Source organism: Theropithecus gelada, chromosome 6, assembly GCF_003255815.1.
Source record: "Theropithecus gelada isolate Dixy chromosome 6, Tgel_1.0, whole genome shotgun sequence".
Lineage (NCBI taxonomy): Eukaryota > Metazoa > Chordata > Mammalia > Primates > Cercopithecidae > Theropithecus > Theropithecus gelada.
In genome coordinates, this window is record NC_037673.1 from 110,384,152 (window position 1) to 110,402,723 (window position 18,572).

Genomic DNA, 18,572 nt, shown 5'->3' on the forward strand with positions numbered 1-18,572 from the left:
GTAAGTTAAAACATGATTAAATGGTAGTGGGTTGGGGACAGGGCTCAGGTACCCCCAGTCCCTTCTTTACTCCAGTGTTTTCACTCCACCATTCTGCCACTCCAGTTCCCTTCCTTCACTTGGTGGGACAGCAAAGGGGTTTGTAATGAGAAGAGTTGGGAAAGTCAGCTTGGGTTAGGGTTGCTTATCAGCTCTTGCTTTTCATGGCAATTTCAGTTGCAGCTAAGCACATAAAAGAGAGAGAGATGTCCCAGAAAAAAAAGAAATTGGTCAATTCAATGACCTGTTTTGATCAATCATATTGAGCATGTGATGTTATGTGGACACACTCTCCTCCAAATAAAAGGTTAGTGATTTTTTTTAAACTTATGAACTAGTGAAAGAGCTTTTCTAGAGTCACCACCTCAGCCGCTACTGACACAGACTTCGAGTTTGAAGTAAGATAGAGAGATGTATTTCCAAGGAGTTATCCTGGTGTTTGACTTTGGAATTGGTGGAACTGTCTAGAAAAAAAAAATATCTCCATGGTACTATAGGGAAGATGCTTTTTCTTTATCACATTTTTTAATGAAATAGAAAATGAAAATACTAATGCTTGTGTTCATGCAATGTTAATACTGTACCTTTATAGATAAAAATGAGGAAATTAAACTGTTCCTGTTCTTAGAGCAATGAGGCAATGCCAGATACATTATATTGTGTTTTTACTCATGTGGAGCTAATACCTATTTTTCAGTTTATGTATTTCTTCTTAAATATTAAAAATAAGGTGGTAAAACTAGGAATTCAAAGCTCAGATGTTACAGATGAGAATAAGTGCTTTGACATAGCAATGAAAATATCTCAGTTGCAGTTCCAATTACCATTTTGTTCCTACATTAATTTAGATTCAAATTTTTATAGGGGAAATGGTGTCCCCCAACCCTTTAAGTGATGTTTTCGGATTCAGAAAAATATTGATAATATCATGAAAATATTTGGATAGCAAATCTTCATTTTAGCCCAATAAACACTTAAAATATATTTTATCTAATGTCATACTATTCTTTAAAATATTTGTTTGGTTATTTTCCTGTCTTGTTAAAAATCACCAAACAAGCTCAAAAAAGATTGTCTAATCCATCGTTATGTTTAGTCAAGTTATTTGCAAATATAATTTTTCATTAGACCAGGAAAACTGTACAATAGGTGTGCTTTTTAGTATTTGAAGGGTGTTTTATTTGACTGTGACTTAGCCCTATGTTTTATTGTAGTAATTCTTCTGATGTATTTTTATGGGAGCTTATTCTATAACAGGCATTGTGTTCCAAGCTGAGATTATCATGGTGAACAAAAATAAATTAGTTTCTACCCTAATAGAGAACACAGTCTGGTGGGGAAGCAAAGACATGACCACACTGGAATGGTCAGGGTAGCTATCTCTAAGGAGGAAATACGATCAGAGATCTAAAGGATGAGCAGGAGTTACTCACACGGAGAGGAAAGGAAAATATGTGTAAAAAGGCATGTGGTGGGCGGGAGCAGGGCTAACATGAGGAACCATAAGACAAGGTGGCTAAAGTATAGAGAGCACTGAAAGGGAGATAGGATGAGGCAAAAAGCACGAGAAGCCTTGATGGAGTAATCTGAAAAGGAAATGGTGTTGGCTTGGACAAGGCTGGTGATAATAGTGATGAAGAGAAATAAACAGATCAGTAATGCATGCGTATTGATGAGATAAGATTTGGGGAGTGAGCAGTGAGACAAGAATAAAACACATGTTGGCAGCTGGACAGAATGTGGTATCATTCCGTGAAACTGAAAACGTTGGGACTTTGAGACATCCATGTGAGAGCCAGTGGGCAATTAGATATATGAGTCAGAAGCTCAGAATATATTCGTGCTGTCAGGTCTGGAGGTACTGTTTTGACAGTGAGGGTGTAGCATTTAGATGATCTGACAAATATACTACACTTGCCCCTTCAGATGCACTTCTCACCCACCTCCACTTTGTTCTCACTGCAGGAGGCTGACCTCCATGGATTAATCAACAGATTTCCCTGCCCTCTGACTTCAGGTTATGTTCTGCCAATAGGGACCCGTGTCAACAACTGTGAAGGGCCTTAGAATTTACCCTACTCGTTAGCAAATGAGTTAGTTTGCCACAGTATCACAGATACCTCCCTGGTCAGAGACAAAGTAACTGTATCACTTACAGCAATAGCAGTAGCTAGAGTATATCTGTTTCTTGTGTCTGTTTCCCGAACCCTAATGTCCACAAGGCACTGTGAAAAAGACTGGGTAACACCTGGTGCAGACAGGAGAAGCTTGACCTTAGCAAACATTAATCTTATGGTGGATAGTAAGCAGCCATCCTTATCTCTGGAAGGAAATGCTATCATCTTCCCAGATTATTTGCCATACAAACATCCTTGAAAAGATGGAAAAAGACAGCATTGCCTTGGCTCTCAAGACAGGCAGAAAGACAAAACACTCATGGAGAACTTCTCCAAACCATCTCCAGGAAGAGATCCATGGGAGTGAGGAGACTGTGGTCAAATGTATTCATTTCCCTCCCTTGGAGGTTTAGTTGGTCTTGTTTTCCTCAATTGAAGGTCACTGTTTCTCTTAAGGTGATTTTCTACACAACTGTCTCCTAAGTTGCAGTCATTACTCTCTCCTAGTCCAGTGGGTATAGAGATGGTGACAGCTCTTCCTATGTCCTGACACCAGGTTGTTGCAGTATCACATGCCATCCCCTTGTATCACGTCTGCTTCTTTATAATAACCCTGCATGGTTTACTCCAGTCCAAGGGTGCCACCTGTTTCCTGTTGGGATCTTGAATGATACCAGCATCGCTGAGTTATGGGAGTGGATAAGATGGCAACAGGAGACTGAGGAGTGAGAATAAAAAGAGAGCAAAGGGAAAACCCTGAGAAATACCAGTGTTATGGCATGTGCAGAGAAACATGACCCCATAAAGGAGATTTTAGTGACCACAAAAATTTGGCTTTCGGATTTTGTAGTATAGCCTTTCTTTTGAGAATTTTAGCATTGAAGCTACTCTAGGGCTCTGTGTGAGATGGAAAGTGTGCAGCGAAATATGGGTGGCACTAGAGAAACATCAGCAGGACAGAAACCAGAGACCTTTGGATTGATTTTGTTACCTACTCTACAGGCTCAGAAATTTGATTTTGGTAGCATACTGCAAGTACTTCTGTTTCCAGAAATGCTGTAAATGCCCTTTTACTTATTTTCAGTGAGAAATAATACTGTCATCCAGATGGACTGTATAAATCAGTATAGTCTACTTGTAGGCATGTCTCTGGGTCACCAAAACTTGCTATTTTGGGTTGTTAAGCAAGATGTTTCTGAAGCCAGGTTCCTTTGAGCTGGTCAACCATCTCTACTCTCTGGCTGTCATTTAAGCACGGTGCCTCTAGACCACCCCTCCTTCTGATTGTCATAGAATTTCTTTGGAATCATTACTAGAGTTGATCAGAGTATGGCTGTATTCTTACTTTTCCTACTTGTAGCAATAGAAATATTTTGCTCTAGGGAACATTCTTTTTTTTTTTTAACTTTTATTTTAAGTTAGTGGGTAGATGTTCAGGTTTGTTACATAGGTAAACTTTTGTCTTGGGGGTTTGTTGTACAGATTATTTCATCACCCAGGTATTAAGCCTAGTATCTATTAGTTGTTTTTCCGGATCCGCTCCCTCCTCACACTCCCCACCCTCAAATAGACCCCAGTCTGTGTTGTTCCCCTCTAGGTGTCCATGTGTTCTCGTCATTTAGCTCCCACTAATAAGTGAGAACATGTGGTATTTGGTTTTCTGTTCCTGTGTTAGTTTGCTAAAGATAATAGCCTCCAGCCCATCCATGTCCCTGCAAAGGACATGATCTCTCTATTTTTTTATGGCTGCATAGTATTCTGTGGTGTATATGTACCACATTGTCTTTATCCAGTCTGTGATTGATGGGCATTTAGGTTGATTCCGTGTCATTGGTATTGTGAACAGTGCTGCAATGAACATACATGTGCATGTGTCTTTATAAGGGAACAATTTATATTTCTTTGGGTGTATACCCGGTAATGAGATTGTGGGTCAAATGTTATTTCTATTTTTAGGTATTTCAGGAATTTCCACACTGTCTTCCGTAATGGCTGAGATAGTTTACACTCCCTTCAACAGTGTATAAACATTCGTTTTTCTCCACAACCTCACCAGCATCTGTTATTTTTTGACTTTTTAATAGTAGTCATTCTGACGGTGTGAGATAGTATCTCATTGTGGTTTTGATATGCATTTCTCTAATGAGCATCGATATTGAGCTTTTATTATGATTGTTGGCCACATGTATATCTTCTTTTGAAAAGTGTCTGTTCATGTCCTTTGCCCACTTTTTAATGGGGTTATTTTTTCTTGTAAATTTCTTTAAGTTCCTTAGAGATGCTGGATATTAGACCTTTGTCAGATGCATAGTTTGCAAAAATTTTCTCCCATTCTGTAGGTTGTCTGTTCACTCTGTTGGTGGTTTATTTTGCTGTACAGAAACTCTTTGGCTTAATTAGATCCGGTTTGTTAATTTTTGCTTTTGTTGTAATTGCTTTAGCTGTCTTTATCATTAAATCTTTTCCCATGCCTGTGTCCCTAACAGTATTGCCTAGGTTGTCTTCTAGCATTTTTATAGTTTTGGGTTTTACATATAAGTCTTTAATCTATCTTGACTTAATTTTTGTGTATAATATAAGGAAGGTGTCTAATGTTTCCATCTTCTGCATATGGCTAGCCAGTTATCCTAGCACCATTTATTGAATATGGAATCCTTTTGCCATTGCTTGTTTTTGTCAGGTTTGTCAAAGATCAGATGTAGGTATATGGTCTTATTTCTAGGTTCTCTATTCTGTTCCATTAATCTATGTGTCTGTTCTTGTACCAGTACTATGCTGTTGTGGTTACTGTAGCCCCGTAGTATAGTTTGAAGTCAAGTAGCATGATGCTTCTAGCTTTGTTCTTTTTACTTGGCATTGCCTTGACTATGTGGGCTCTTTTTTGGTTCCATATGATTTTTAAAATAGTTTTTCCTAGTTCTGTGAAGAATGTCAATGGTAGTTTAATGGGAATAGCACTGAATCTATAAACTGCTTTGGGAAATGTGACCATTTTAATGATATTTATTCTTCCTGTCCATGAGCATGGAAGATTTTTCCATTTGTTTGTGTCATTTCTGATTTCTTTGAGCAGTGCTTTTTAGTTCTCCTTGTAGAGCTCTTTCACCACCCTAGTTAGCTGTATTTCTAGATATTTTATTTTTGTGGCAATTGTGAAAGGAACTCTTTCATGATTTGGCTCTCGGCTTGACTGTTGGTGTATAGGAATGCTAGTTATTTGTGCACATTGATTTTGTATCCTAAGACTTTGTTGAAGTTGTTTCTTAAGCTGTTTGTTTAGGAATCTTTGGGGCTGAGATAATGGGGTTTGACTTCCTCTCTTCCCGTTTGAATGCCCTTTATTTATTTCTCTTGCCTTATTGCTCTGGCCAGAACTTCCAATACTGTGTTGAATAGGAGTGGTGAGAAAGGGCATCCTTGTGGCAATTTTCTCTGGGAGAATGCTTCCAGCTTTTGTCTATTCAGTATGATGTTGGCTGTGGGTTTGTTATATATGGCTCTTATTAATTTGAGGTATATTCCTTTACTACCTAATTTATTGAAAGTTTTTTAACATGAATGGATATTGAATTTTATTGAAAGCCTTTTCTGCATCTATTGAGATCATCATGTGGTTTTTGTCTTTAATTCTTTTATATTACCCTCATGTCCATTTTATATAGACTCTGATGTTTACTGCTTTCACTGTTGTTGCCCCTTTATTCAGGACATGAGGTAGTTTGTTTCTTCTTGCCCTTTCTGGTGGTCCTGATGTGCATCTCCTGGTAATCTGGGGAGGAAGGAAGTGTGTCCTGTTATATACATAGTTTGCATGGCTTTGAGACAACCCATATGAAGGTGAAATGTGAAGAGGCATATGAAGTGCTTTACAAAATACTTAACACACATAAGTAGCCAGTAAATGGTTGCTATGGCTGTTATTAATGAAATGGTTAGAAGATATTCTGCTGCTGAGATGTTAATGAGAAGTTAAGAAATATTTTCTGCCTTTTTAGTAAGTATGCTTCATATTAGTCATGGGTGTAGAATGTTGAGACCAGAAGATGTTTTCATGATTTAACGGGGGTGGGTATCTTCTTTTGAAACTCATGGAATGAACCTGATTGTCAATATGAGTGAATTGGTAATTTCCAATGAATTGTGCTATGTCTTACAAGAAGGATTACAAAAGTATTCAAAAGGGTACCTGGGCATTACTCTCCTGTGAAATGTAGTATAAGAAATCCAACTTGCAAGTAAGATATATGTAGGACAAATTCATAGTACAAGAATTACCATTAGTCAGGAAATCTATTTTTAATATGCATTAGGATGAGGACAAACATTAAAGTAAGAAGTACTTGTGCCAGGGAGTGTTAAGAGAAATATTAATGTATCCTTTAACTGAACTAAGTTTATTTTTACTTTAGCTATAACCAGTTTTGATTTAGCTTTCCATTTTAAAATTAAAGTGAAGTGCTGTAGTCATTCCCATAAAAAATTTAAACTAAATTTGCTATATTTTTTTCATGCAGTTGCTAATTTCAATAATCAAGAATATTGAAAACTAATTTTGGACAGCCTGTTGAGGTGACATGTGAATGGAATGGAATTAGAAAGTATCCACCTTGGAAATTTACCAAGTTCAAGTTATCCAACAATAATATAAGTGTCTCCAAGAAAAATCAAATACAACACATCCTAAGGAAGGGCCAGAATGTGTCCATTAAAACTGGAATTCTGTGACTGCAACTGAGTACCTGAGATTGCAGATGCACATTTGGGATATACATATTTAAATATAGTAATGTGACTATCCTATAAGTTGTAGAATAATTTAGTTCCCTTTTCTATTAAGCAGTATAGCTAATTTATAATTCTAATTAAATCATCTGATGAAGGCTTTTTATATTAAGATTTATTTGGACCGTTTCTATTACTAATCATAGTTAGCACTTATTAGTGCTTATATGCCAAGTACTGTTTTAAGTTTTTTGCATATAATAATTAACTTAATGTTCCTAATGATCCTCTGAGGAAGGCACTATTGGTTTATAGGTGAGAAGAATAAGGCACAGAAAGTTTAAGTAACTTGCGTAAAGCCACACAGCAAGCAAGTGTTAAAGGTCAGATACAAATCCAAGTGGTCTGGCTTCAGGCTCTGTGTTCTTAACCACTGTTATAAATAGTTGATTCCTGAACAAAATGGGTTTGAACTGTGCAGGTCTACTTACATGTGGAGTTTTTTCAGTAAAAGTTATGCCAAGTGTGCCTGTGCCTCTTGCTTCCCTTTTCACCTCCTCCACCTCTTTTGCCTCTGCCACCCCAGAGATTGAAAGATAGATCCGTCCTCTTCCTCCACCTCTTCAGCCTACTTAACATGAAGACGAGGATGAAGTCTTTGTGACGATGCATTTCCACTTGATGAATAGTAAACATATTTTCTCTTCCTTATGATTTTCTTAATATTTTCTTTTCTCTAGCTTACTTTATTTAAGAATATAACACATGTAACATACCAAATATGTATTACTTTACTGTTTATGACTTTGGTAAGCCTTCTTGTCAACTGTGGTCTGTTAGTAGTTAAGTTTTGGAGGAACCAAAAGTTATATATGGGTTTTTAACTGTGTGGGGGTTGGTGCCCCTAACCCCGCATTTTTCAAGGGTCAATTGTACTCATTCTTATTCTTGCCAATGTTTTTTTCTTACTAACTTTGCTAGTTGGTAAGAATAAGCTGCCTGTATGTCTTACTGTCTATAAATCCTCATTTTAAAAACATTTCTTCTTATCAAACTTAATTCTATGATTCAAACACGACACTCTTGATAATACTCCAAATTCTCTTTCCCCTCTGTCTTTTGCATCTGGCAAAGCCTCATTCCTAATGAGCCCAACTATTTGTTTCCTTAGTATTTACTCCATAACAACCAAGCTGGACAAAGTTACACAGTAGAGCAAATGTTTCTACTGTGTATTAGATATCACCACCCTCAGGGGGGTGTTACATGCTGCCTTGGCAGTATGTCTCTGATCAACTTATTCTCTCATTTAGAGTGGCCTTTGCAAACTCTGGCCAATTGTGTTTTTCAAAAAATGGCCAGAACAATATCCTACTAGCTGAAAAAACAGTTTGAGTTTGCTGTTTCTTTCATTAGAGTGTTACCTTCTTTTGAATATAGACAGGCATGTTACTTAAGAAGTGGCATTCAAGGAAGTCATAAAAGCTGGTACAGTGTTCACCTGTTTCTCTTGGGAGGCTTTCTTCCACAACCCAGGTACCATGCTGTAACAGAGCCCAAGCAGCCTCCTGGAAAGCCTCCAGAACACATGTAGATGTTTGCTATGGGCTGAATGTTTGCATTTCTTCCAAATTCATATGTTGAAATCCCAACCTGTAATATGATGTTGTTAGGGGGGTAGGGCCTTTGGGAGGTGATTAGATCATGAAGGTGGAACCCTCATGAATGAGATCAGTGCCCTTTTAAGAGACATGGGAGCTTCTGTACATTCTGTCTCTCTCTGCCCTCCACTATTTGAGGATAGAAATAGAAGCTGGCTATCTGTAAACCAGGAGTTGGTCCCTCATCAGACAGTGGATCTGCCAGCAGCTTAATCTTAGACTTTCCAGCCTCCAGAATTGTAAGAAATAAATTTCTGTTAAGCCATCTAGTCTATAGTATTTTGCAATAGCAGCCTAAACTAAGATAATATTTCAGCCAATTGCCTCAGCTGAGATCCTAAACAATAGCCAGTACCACTCTCCAGATATGTGAGAGAGTGAACTTTTAGATGATTTCAGGCCCTAGCCTACTACCAGCCTTCACATCTTCTCAGCTGAGGTCATAGACATTGTGGAGTAGAAATAAGCCATCCCTGAAGTGCCATATTCATATTCTGGCACATAGAAATTTAAAGAATGGTAAAATGGTTATAATTTTATGCTACCAAGTTTGGTTTGTTATACAGGATTAATAATAGTAACTGAAATACATTCTCTATTGTTTTTTAAACTTCTCTCTCCTCACTTGGAGCGTGTAATCTTACCATCAACTTCAGAGCAAATAGAAGTGATCAAATGAGAATGCCTTTTTATTTTTACTAAAAAGCATGCTAACTTACCTGTATATACACTCATTCTCTTCTTTTAGTGTGTTATTTTAGAAGAGTAGTTTATCCTACTTAAGGCTAATAATCTCTGCTTGTCCTATGTAACCTATCCCATCTTGCCAATAAACTAGTAGGAGTTACTATCTCTTCTGTTATATTTTGACCTCTTCCCTTTGGAGTGGACCTGCCCCATTTCAAAAAGTATTGAGCTATAATTGAAGTAGATAAACCCAGATATGAAAATGTACAAATTGATTGGTTTTGACTTATGCATTCACCTGACAAACCATCACCACGATCAAGACAGTGAATATTTAACCCCAAAAGTTTCCTAATGCCCATTTGCAGCCCATCCTATACTTTTCAAGCAACCACTGACTTTCTTTCTGTGCCTATAGATCAATGTGTAAGTTTTAGAAGTTTATATAAAGGGAATCATGCAGTTGGTACTCTTACCTGGTACTTTCATTTAGCATATTGATTTTCAGATTCATTCATGTGATTGCAAGTATCAGTTGCTGTTTACTTTTTATTGTGAGTGGCATGTGAGTAGTATGCCATTGTGTAGCTAGTTCCTGATTTATATTCACTTGTTGATGGGCTTTTGTTTCTAGATTTTAAAATTATATTTAATTTAATTTAATTTATTTTTTATTATACTTTAAGTTCTAGGGTACATGTGCACAAAGTGCAGGTTTGTTACATATGTATACATGTGCATGTTGGTGTGCTGCACCCATTAACTCGTGATTTATATTAGGTATATCTCCTAATGCTGTCCCTCCCCGCTCCCCGCACCCCACGACAGGCTCCTGGTGTGTGATGTTCCCCACTCTGTGTCCAAGTGTTCTTATTGTTCAATTCCCACCTATGAGTGAGAACATGCAGTGTTTGGTTTTCTGTTCTTGTGATAGTTTGCTGAGAATGATGGTTTCCAGCTGCATCCATGTCCCTACAAAAGACATGAACTCACCCTTTTTTTATGGCTGCATAGTTTTCCATGGTGTATATGTGCCACATTTTCTTAATGCAGTTTTTCATTGATGGACATTTGGTTTGGTTCCAAGTCTTTGCTATTGTGAATAGTGCCACAATAAACATACATGTGCATGTGTCTCTCTAGCAACATGATTTATAATCCTTTAGGTATATATCAGTAGTGGGATGGCTGGGTCAAATGAACTAGATCCTCAAGGATCCCACCAACAGTCCCACCAACAGTGTAAAAGTGTTCCTATTTCTCCACATCCTCTCCAGCACCTGTTGTTTCCTGACTTTTGAATGGTCGCCATTCTAACTTGTGTGAGATGGTTTCTCATTGTGGTTTTGATTACCATTTCTTTGATAGCAAGTGATGATGAGCATTTTTTCATGTGTCTATTGGCTGCATAAATATCTTCTTTTGAGAAGTGTCTGTTCATATCCTTCGTCCACTTTGTGGTGGGGTTGTTTGTTTTTTCCTTGTAAGTTTGTTTAAGTTCTTTGTAGGTTCTGGATATCAGCCCTTTGTCAGATGAGTAGATTGCAAAAATTTTCTCCCATTCTGTAGGTTGCCTGTTCACTCTGATGGTTTATTTTTTTGCTGTGCAGAAGCTCTTTAGTTTAATTAGGCCCATTTGTCAATTTTGACTTTTGTTGTCATTGCTTTTGGTATTTTAGAATTGAAGTCCTTGCCCATGCCTATGTCCTGAATGGTATTGCCTAGGTTTTCTTCTAGGCTTTTTATGGTTTGGGGTCTAACATTTAAGTTTCTAATCCATCTTGAATTAATTTTTGTATAAGGTGTAAGGAAGGGATTGCGTTTCAGCTTTCTACATGTGGCTAGCCAGTATTCCCAGCACCATTTATTAAATAGGGAATCCTTTCCCCATTTCTTGTTTTTGTCAGGTTTGTCAAAGATCAGATGGTTGTAGATGTGTGGTATTATTTCTGAGGGCTCTGTTCTGTTCCACTGGTCTATATCTCTGTTTTGGTACCAGTACCATGATGTTTTGGTTACTGTAGCCTTATAGTATAGTTTGAAGTCAGGTAGCGTGATGCCTACAGCTTTGATCATTTGGCTTAGACTGTCTTGGCAATGCAGGGTGTTTTTTGGTTCCATATGAACTTTAAAGTAGTTTTTTCCAATTCTGTGAAGAAAGTCATTGGTAGCTTGATGGGGATGGCATTGAATCTATGCATTACCTTGGGCAGTATGGCCATTTTCACGATATTGATTCTTCCTATCCATGAGCATGGAATGTTCTTCCATTTGTTTGTGTCCTCTTTTATTTCACTGAGCAGTGGTTTGTAGTTCTCCTTGAAGAGGTCCTTTACATCCCTTGTAAGTTAGATTCCTAGGTATTTTATTCTCTTTGAAGCTATTGTGAATGGGAGTTCACTCATGATTTGGCTCTCTGTTTGTCTGTTATTGGTGTATAAGAAGGCTTGTGATTTTTGCACATTGATTTTGTATCCTGAGACTTTGCTGAAGTTGCTTATCATCTTAAGGAGATTTTGGGCTGAGACGATGGAGTTTTCTAGATATACAATCATGTTATCTGCAAACAGGGACAATTTGACTTCCTCTTTTCCTAATTAAGTACCCTTTATTTCTTTCTCTTGCCTAATTGCCCTAGCTAGAACTTCCAACACTCTGTTGAATAGGAGTGGTGAGAGAGGGCATCCCTGTCTTGTGCCAGTTTTCAAAGGGAATGCTTCCAGTTTTTGCCCACTGAGTATGATATTGGCTGTGGGTTTGTCATAAATAGCTCTTATTATTTTGAGATATGTCCCATCAATACCGAATTTATTGAGAGATTTTAGCATGAAGGACTGTTGAAGTTTGTCAAAGGCCTTTTCTGCATCTATTGAGATAATTATGTGGTTTTTGTCTTTGGTTTGTTTATATGCTGGATTATGTTTATTGATTTGTGTATGTTGAACCAGCCTTGCATCTCAGGGATGAAGCCCACTTGATCATGGTGGATAAGGTTTTTGATGTGCTGCTGGATTTGGTTTGCCAGTATTTTATTGAGGATTTTTGCATCGATGTTCATGAGGGATATTGGTCTAAAATTCTCTTTTTTTGTTGTTGTGTCTCTGCCAGTCTTTGGTATCAGGATGATGTTGGCCTCATAAAATGAGTTAGGGAGGATTTCCTCTTTTTCTATTGATTGGAATAGTTTCAGAAGGAATGGTACCAGCTTCTCCTTGTACCTCAGGTAGAATTCGGCTGTGAATCTGTCTGGTCCTGGACTTTTTTTGGTGGTTAGGATCTTAACTATTGCCTCAATTTCAGAGTCTGTTATTGGTCTATTCGGGGATTCAACTTCTTCCTGGTTTAATCTTGGGAGAGTGATTGTGTCTAGGAATTTATCCGTTTCTTCTAGGCTTTCTAGTTTATTTGCATAGAGGTGTTTATAGTATTCTCTGATGGTAGTTTGTATTTCTGTGGGGTCGGTGGTGATATCCCCTTTATCATTTTTGTTGCATCTATTTGATTCTTCTCTCTTTTCTTCTTTATTAGTCTTGCTAGCAGTCTATCAATTTTGTTGATCTTTTCAAAAAACCAGCTCCTGGATTCATTGATTTTTTGGAGGGTTTTTTGTGTCTCTGTCTCCTTCAGTTCTGCTCTGATCTTAGTTATTTCTTGCCTTCTGCTAGCTTTTGAATGTGTTTGCTCTTGCTTCTCTAGTTCTTTTAATTGTGATGTTAGGGTATCAATTTTAGACCTTTCCTGCTTTTTCTTGTGGGCATTTAGTGCTATAAATTTCCCTTTACACACTGCTTTAAATGTGTCCCAGAGATTCTGGTATGTTGTATCTTTGTTCTCATTGATTTCAAAGAACATCTTTATTTATGCTTTGATTTCGTTATGTACCCAGTAGTCATTCAGGAGCAGATTGTTCAGTTTCCATGTAGTTGAGCGGTTTTGAGTGAGTTTCTTAATCCTGAGTTCTAGTTTGATTGCACTGTGGTCTGAGAGACAGTTTGTTATAAACTTCTGTTCTTTTACATTTGCTGAGGAGTGTTTTACTTCCAACTATGGGGTCAATTTTGGAATAAGTGCAATGTGGTGCTGAGAAGAATGTATATTCTGTTAATTTGGGGTGGAGAGTTCTATAGATGTCTATTAGGTCTGCTTGGTGCAGAGCTGAGTTCAATTCCTGGATATCCTTGTTAACTTTCTGTCTCGTTGATCTGTCTAATGTTGACAGTGGGATGTTAAAGTCTCCCATTATTATTGTGTGGGAGTCTAAGTCTCTTTGTAAGTCTCTAAGGACTTGCTTTATGAATCTAGGTGCTCCTGTATTGGGTGCATGTATATTTAGGATAGTTAGCTCTTCTTGTTGAATTGACCCCTTTACTATTATGTAATGGCCTTCTTTGTCTCTTTTGATCTTTGTTGGTTTAAAGTCTGTTTTATATCAGAGACTAGGATTGCAACCCCTGCCTTTTTTTGTTTTCCATTTGCTTGATAGATCTTCCTCCATCCCTTTATTTTGAGACTATGTGTGTCTCTGCACGTGAGATGGGTCTCCTGAATACAGCAAACTGATGGGTTTTGACTCTTTATCCTATTTGCCAGTCTGTATCTTTTAATTGGAACATTTAACCCATTTACATTGAAGGTTAATATTGTTATGCGTGAACTTGATCCTGTCATTATGATGTTAGCTGGCTATTTTGCCCGTTAGTTGATGAAGTTTCTTCCTAGCATCGATGGTCTTTACATTTTGGCATGTTTTTGCAATGGCTGGTACCAGTTTTTCCTTTCCATGTTTAGTGCTTCCTTCAGGATCTCTTGTAGGGCAGGCCTGGTGGTGACAAAATGTGTCAGCATTTGCTTGTCTGTAAAGGATTTTATTTCTGCTTCACTTACGAAGCTTATTTTGGCTGGATATGAAATTCTGCATTGAAAATTCTTTTTTAAAGAACGTTGAATATTGGCCCCCACTCTCTTCTGGCTTGTAGTGTTTCTGCCAAGAGATCTGCTGTTAGTCTGATGAGCTTCCCTTTGTGGGTAACCTGACCTTTCTCTCTGGCTGCCCTTAACATTTTTTCCTTCATTTCAACTTTGGTGAAACTGACAATTATGTGTCTTGGAGTTGCTCTTCTTGAGGAGTATCTTTGTGGTGTTCTCTGTATTTCCTGAATTTGAATGTTGGCCTGCCTTGCTAGGTTGGGGAAGTTCTCCTGGATGATATCCTGCAGAGTGTTTTCCAACTTGGTTCCATTCTCCCTGTCGCTTTCAGGTACACCAGTCAGCCATAGGTTTGGTCTTTTCACATAGTCCCATATTTCTTGGAGGCTTTGTTTGTTTCTTTTTACTCATTTTTCTCTGAACTTCTCTTCTCGCTTCATTTCATTCATTTGATCTTCAATCACTGATACCCTTTCTTCCAGTAGATCGAGTCGGTCACTGAAGCTTGTGCATTTGTCACGTGGTTCTCCTGCCATGGTTTTCAGCTCTGTCAGGTCATTTAAGGACTTCTCTACATTGGCTATTCTAGTTAGCCATTAGTCTAATCTTTTTTCAAGCTTTTTAGCTTCTTTGCGATGGGTTCCAACTTCCTCCTTTAGCTTGGAGAAGTTTGATCGTCTGATGCCTTCTGCTCTCAACTCATTAAAGTCATTCTTCATCTAGCTTTGTTCTGTTGCTGGCGAGGAGCTGCATTCCTTTGGAGGGGGAGAGGTGGTCTGATTTTTACAATTGTCAGCTTTTCTGCTCTGTCTTTTCCCCATCTTTGTGGTTTTATTTACCTTTGATCTTTGATGATGGTGACGTACAGATGGGGTTTTGGTGTGGATGTCCTTTCTGTTTGTTGGTTTTCCTTCTAACAGTCAGGACCCTCAGCTGCAGGTCTGTTGGAGTTTGCTGGAGGTCCACTCGTGACCCTGTTTGCCTGGGTATCAGCAGCAGAGGCTGCAGAAGAGTGAATATTGCTGAACAGCAAATGTTGCTGCCTGATCGTTCCTCTGGAAGCTTTGTCTCAGAAGGGTGCCCGGCCATGTGAGGTGTCAATCTGCCCCTACTGGGGGGTGCCTCCCAGTTAGGCTACTCGGGCATCAGCGACCCACTTGAGGAGGCAGTGTGTCCATTCTCAGATCTCAAACTCCGTGCTGGTAGAACCACTAATCTCTTCAAAGCTGTCAGACAGGGACGTTTAAATCTGCAGAGTTTTCTGCTGCCTTTTGTTTGGCTATGCCCTGTCCCCAGAGGTGGAGTCTATAGAGGCAGGCAGGCCTCCTTGAGCTGCAGTGAACGCCACACAGTTTGAGCTTCCCCGCCACTTTGTTTACCAACTCAAGCCTCAACAATGTCAGGTGCCCCTCCCCCAGCCTTGCTGCCGCCTTGCAGTTAGATCTCAGACTGCTGTGCTAGCAATGAGGGGGGCTCCATGGGCGTGGGACCCTCTGAGCCAGGTGTGAGATATAGTTTCCTGGTGTGCCATTTGCTATGACCCTTGGAAAAGTGCATTATTAGGGTGGTAGTGACCCAATTTTCCAGGTGTTGTGTGTCACGGTTTCCCTTGGCTAGGAAAGGGAATTCCCTTACCCCTTGCACTTCCTGGGTGAGGCAATGCTTCACCCTGCTCCGGCTCTCACTCATTGGGCTGCATCCACTGTCCTGTACGCACTGTTTGACATGCCCCAGTGAGATGAACCCGGTACCTCATTTGGAAATGCAGAAATCACCTGTCTTCTGTGTTGCTCACACTGGGAGCTATAGCCTGGAGCTGTTCCTATTCGGCCTTCTTGGAACCATCCTCTCTTTTTTTAAAATTTTAAATATATATAGCATTTTATATATATGTGTGTATGCAGATATATAATCCTATATATGTGAATATGTATATACACACACACACAACATCTAGGCAGTATGATAAATACACACACATATAGAAGTCTGGTTACAGGTTTTCTATTTACTTTCAATGGGATATTTATCATTCTCTCTGCTAATAACATGTTTTACTTTAATACAGCAAGTTCCTTGTCTTTAATTAAATACTTCAAAATAGGGCTATTTTTGCCTAAAAGACACTACTTTATCTCCTCAGATTCATAAATCTCCGGTTGGTTGAGCATTTCTTCCAATGACTAAGCCGACTTTGTCCTTGACAAATCATAAGCCTGTTTCTCAAGGCTAATATTCTTCATGAAGAATAGGCATTAGTTATGTCAGCTTGCTAATATTAGATTCATTTGCAGTAAATTTTGTTGAGAACAAGCTAAAATTTTATAGTTTTTATTTATATTTTCTTTCCATTTTATTATATGGTCAGGATATTTTATTGGCTAGGCTCTCTGTTCTCAGTGTCAGTGGATAGGCACAATGACGTGTTGTGGTCTGTTCTGTAGCATGTAACAAGACCATTTCTTATCCTAACACTAGCTGAAATTATGCCAAATATTTTGTCTTAATTATTAATGATATATGGCTAGTGGACCCAAGAATTCTGGCTTTCTAGACCACCATTATTTCTCCTCACTCACTAAAAGAATCCCAAGGAAGATGTATCTCTACATATAATATGGTTTGGCTCTGTGTTCCCGCCCAAATCTCATGTTGAATTGTGATCCCAAGTATTTTAGATAGGGCCTGGTGGGAGGTGATTGGATCATGGGGAGAGATTCCGACCTTGCTGTTCTAATGATAGTGAGTGAGTTCTCACGAGATCTGGTTGTTTGAAAGTGTGCAGCATTTCCTCCTTTACTGCCTTTCCTTCTCTGTCTTTGTAAGGTGTGCTTGCTTCTTCTTCGCTTTCTGCCATGATTGTAACTTTCCTGAGGCCTTCCAGCCATGTTTCCTATTCAGCCTACAGAACTGTGAGTCAAACCTCTTTTCTTCATAAATTACCCACTCTTAGATAGTTATGTAGAGCAGTGTGGGAATGGACTAATAAAAGATACAAGGAACAATGTCAATGTCAAATGGGAACTTCTCATTGTAACCTAGTTCACTTGGCTTGGAAGATGGGGGCAACCCAGAGGCTGTTGGTGGGAACTTTGTAACTCTATCAGACAAAATTCTAAGACAACATGGAAGAGTAAGAGCCAGAGTGGGAGAGAGTAGTACAGGACATATGAAAAAGCATGCTAAATTTCCCAAAAGAAAAAAGACATTCTGGCTGCAAAGGATGAAGCAGAGACAAGTGGGAGAAATAAATAGACATATTCTGGGGATTAGTTCCTGGAAGTTTTATCTCCTCTGCAGTTTAGATACAAGATAGGAAGAATGCGAGAGAGCCATTATTATGTGCTCCATCTTTTAATGTACTGTAACCTCTTGGTTGCAGTATGGCTCAGTATGAGTTTTGGAATCTGACAGGTTAGTTTCATGTTCACCCCTTTTGGTGAGAAGTGAGGTAGAAAGAGATATTGAACAAGGACATAGATGTTTGTGTTTCCCCTATTCTGGAAATAGTTGGGATAAGTTATAGAAGCTTAATATAGATTCCAGGTTATTGATGTATTTATAGAACTGAATATTTAATATGTCAGAGAGGAGATGAGGACTGATGAAAATGTTTCAGAGAAGATGATAATTTTGAGCAGTGTGAAATAGGAATATAATTTAGGCCCCCTTCTTATTAACCAGCACCTTAGTGAATTATTTTAATTATTTCTGGATTGGTTTGATGCACACCTTCCTGCTATTGTAAATGGAAAGATGATTATTCTTCTTCCCTACTTACTATGTTATATTGTGTCTAGGAATAATCTCAATAGATAATTGATTGTCATTCAATCATTGTCAACAACTGTCACTAGGAATAACCTCAACAGATAATTGATTGCTGTTTAACGTCAAAAATTTTGCCTTGAGCTCAACTGTCCTACTTGAAAAGCATAATTTTGGTGGCGTTCTTCATCACATAATTAACTTATATGTAACACTCTTACAGAGCAGGTCAAAACATTCCTTTACTTCACAATATATTTTACAACTAAATGATTTTTAAGGATTTGCTAAGAAACTATTGTGCATAAATAAGATCCTATATGGGTTTTATTGAAATTTTGTTAAGACAATAGTGGCATAATATTAATGACTAGTAAAATTTTTTCATAAAATTACTTTCTTTGGCTATGCTTTGTGGTGCGTAACACTGCACATCATTTAATCTATGTGCTGGGATAGACCAGAACTTTTTTCAAAGGAAAAGCTTTACCCTATCTGCAGATACCTATGCATCACACCTCCACATGAAGCTGGGGCCACCATATTTTCCTGCATACAGTAGACACATTTTCCTAAGAGGATGACAACAATATCCAACTTTGCATATGTCGAAAGTTGAACATTTATGGCTCTTCTCTCAATTGATAACCTT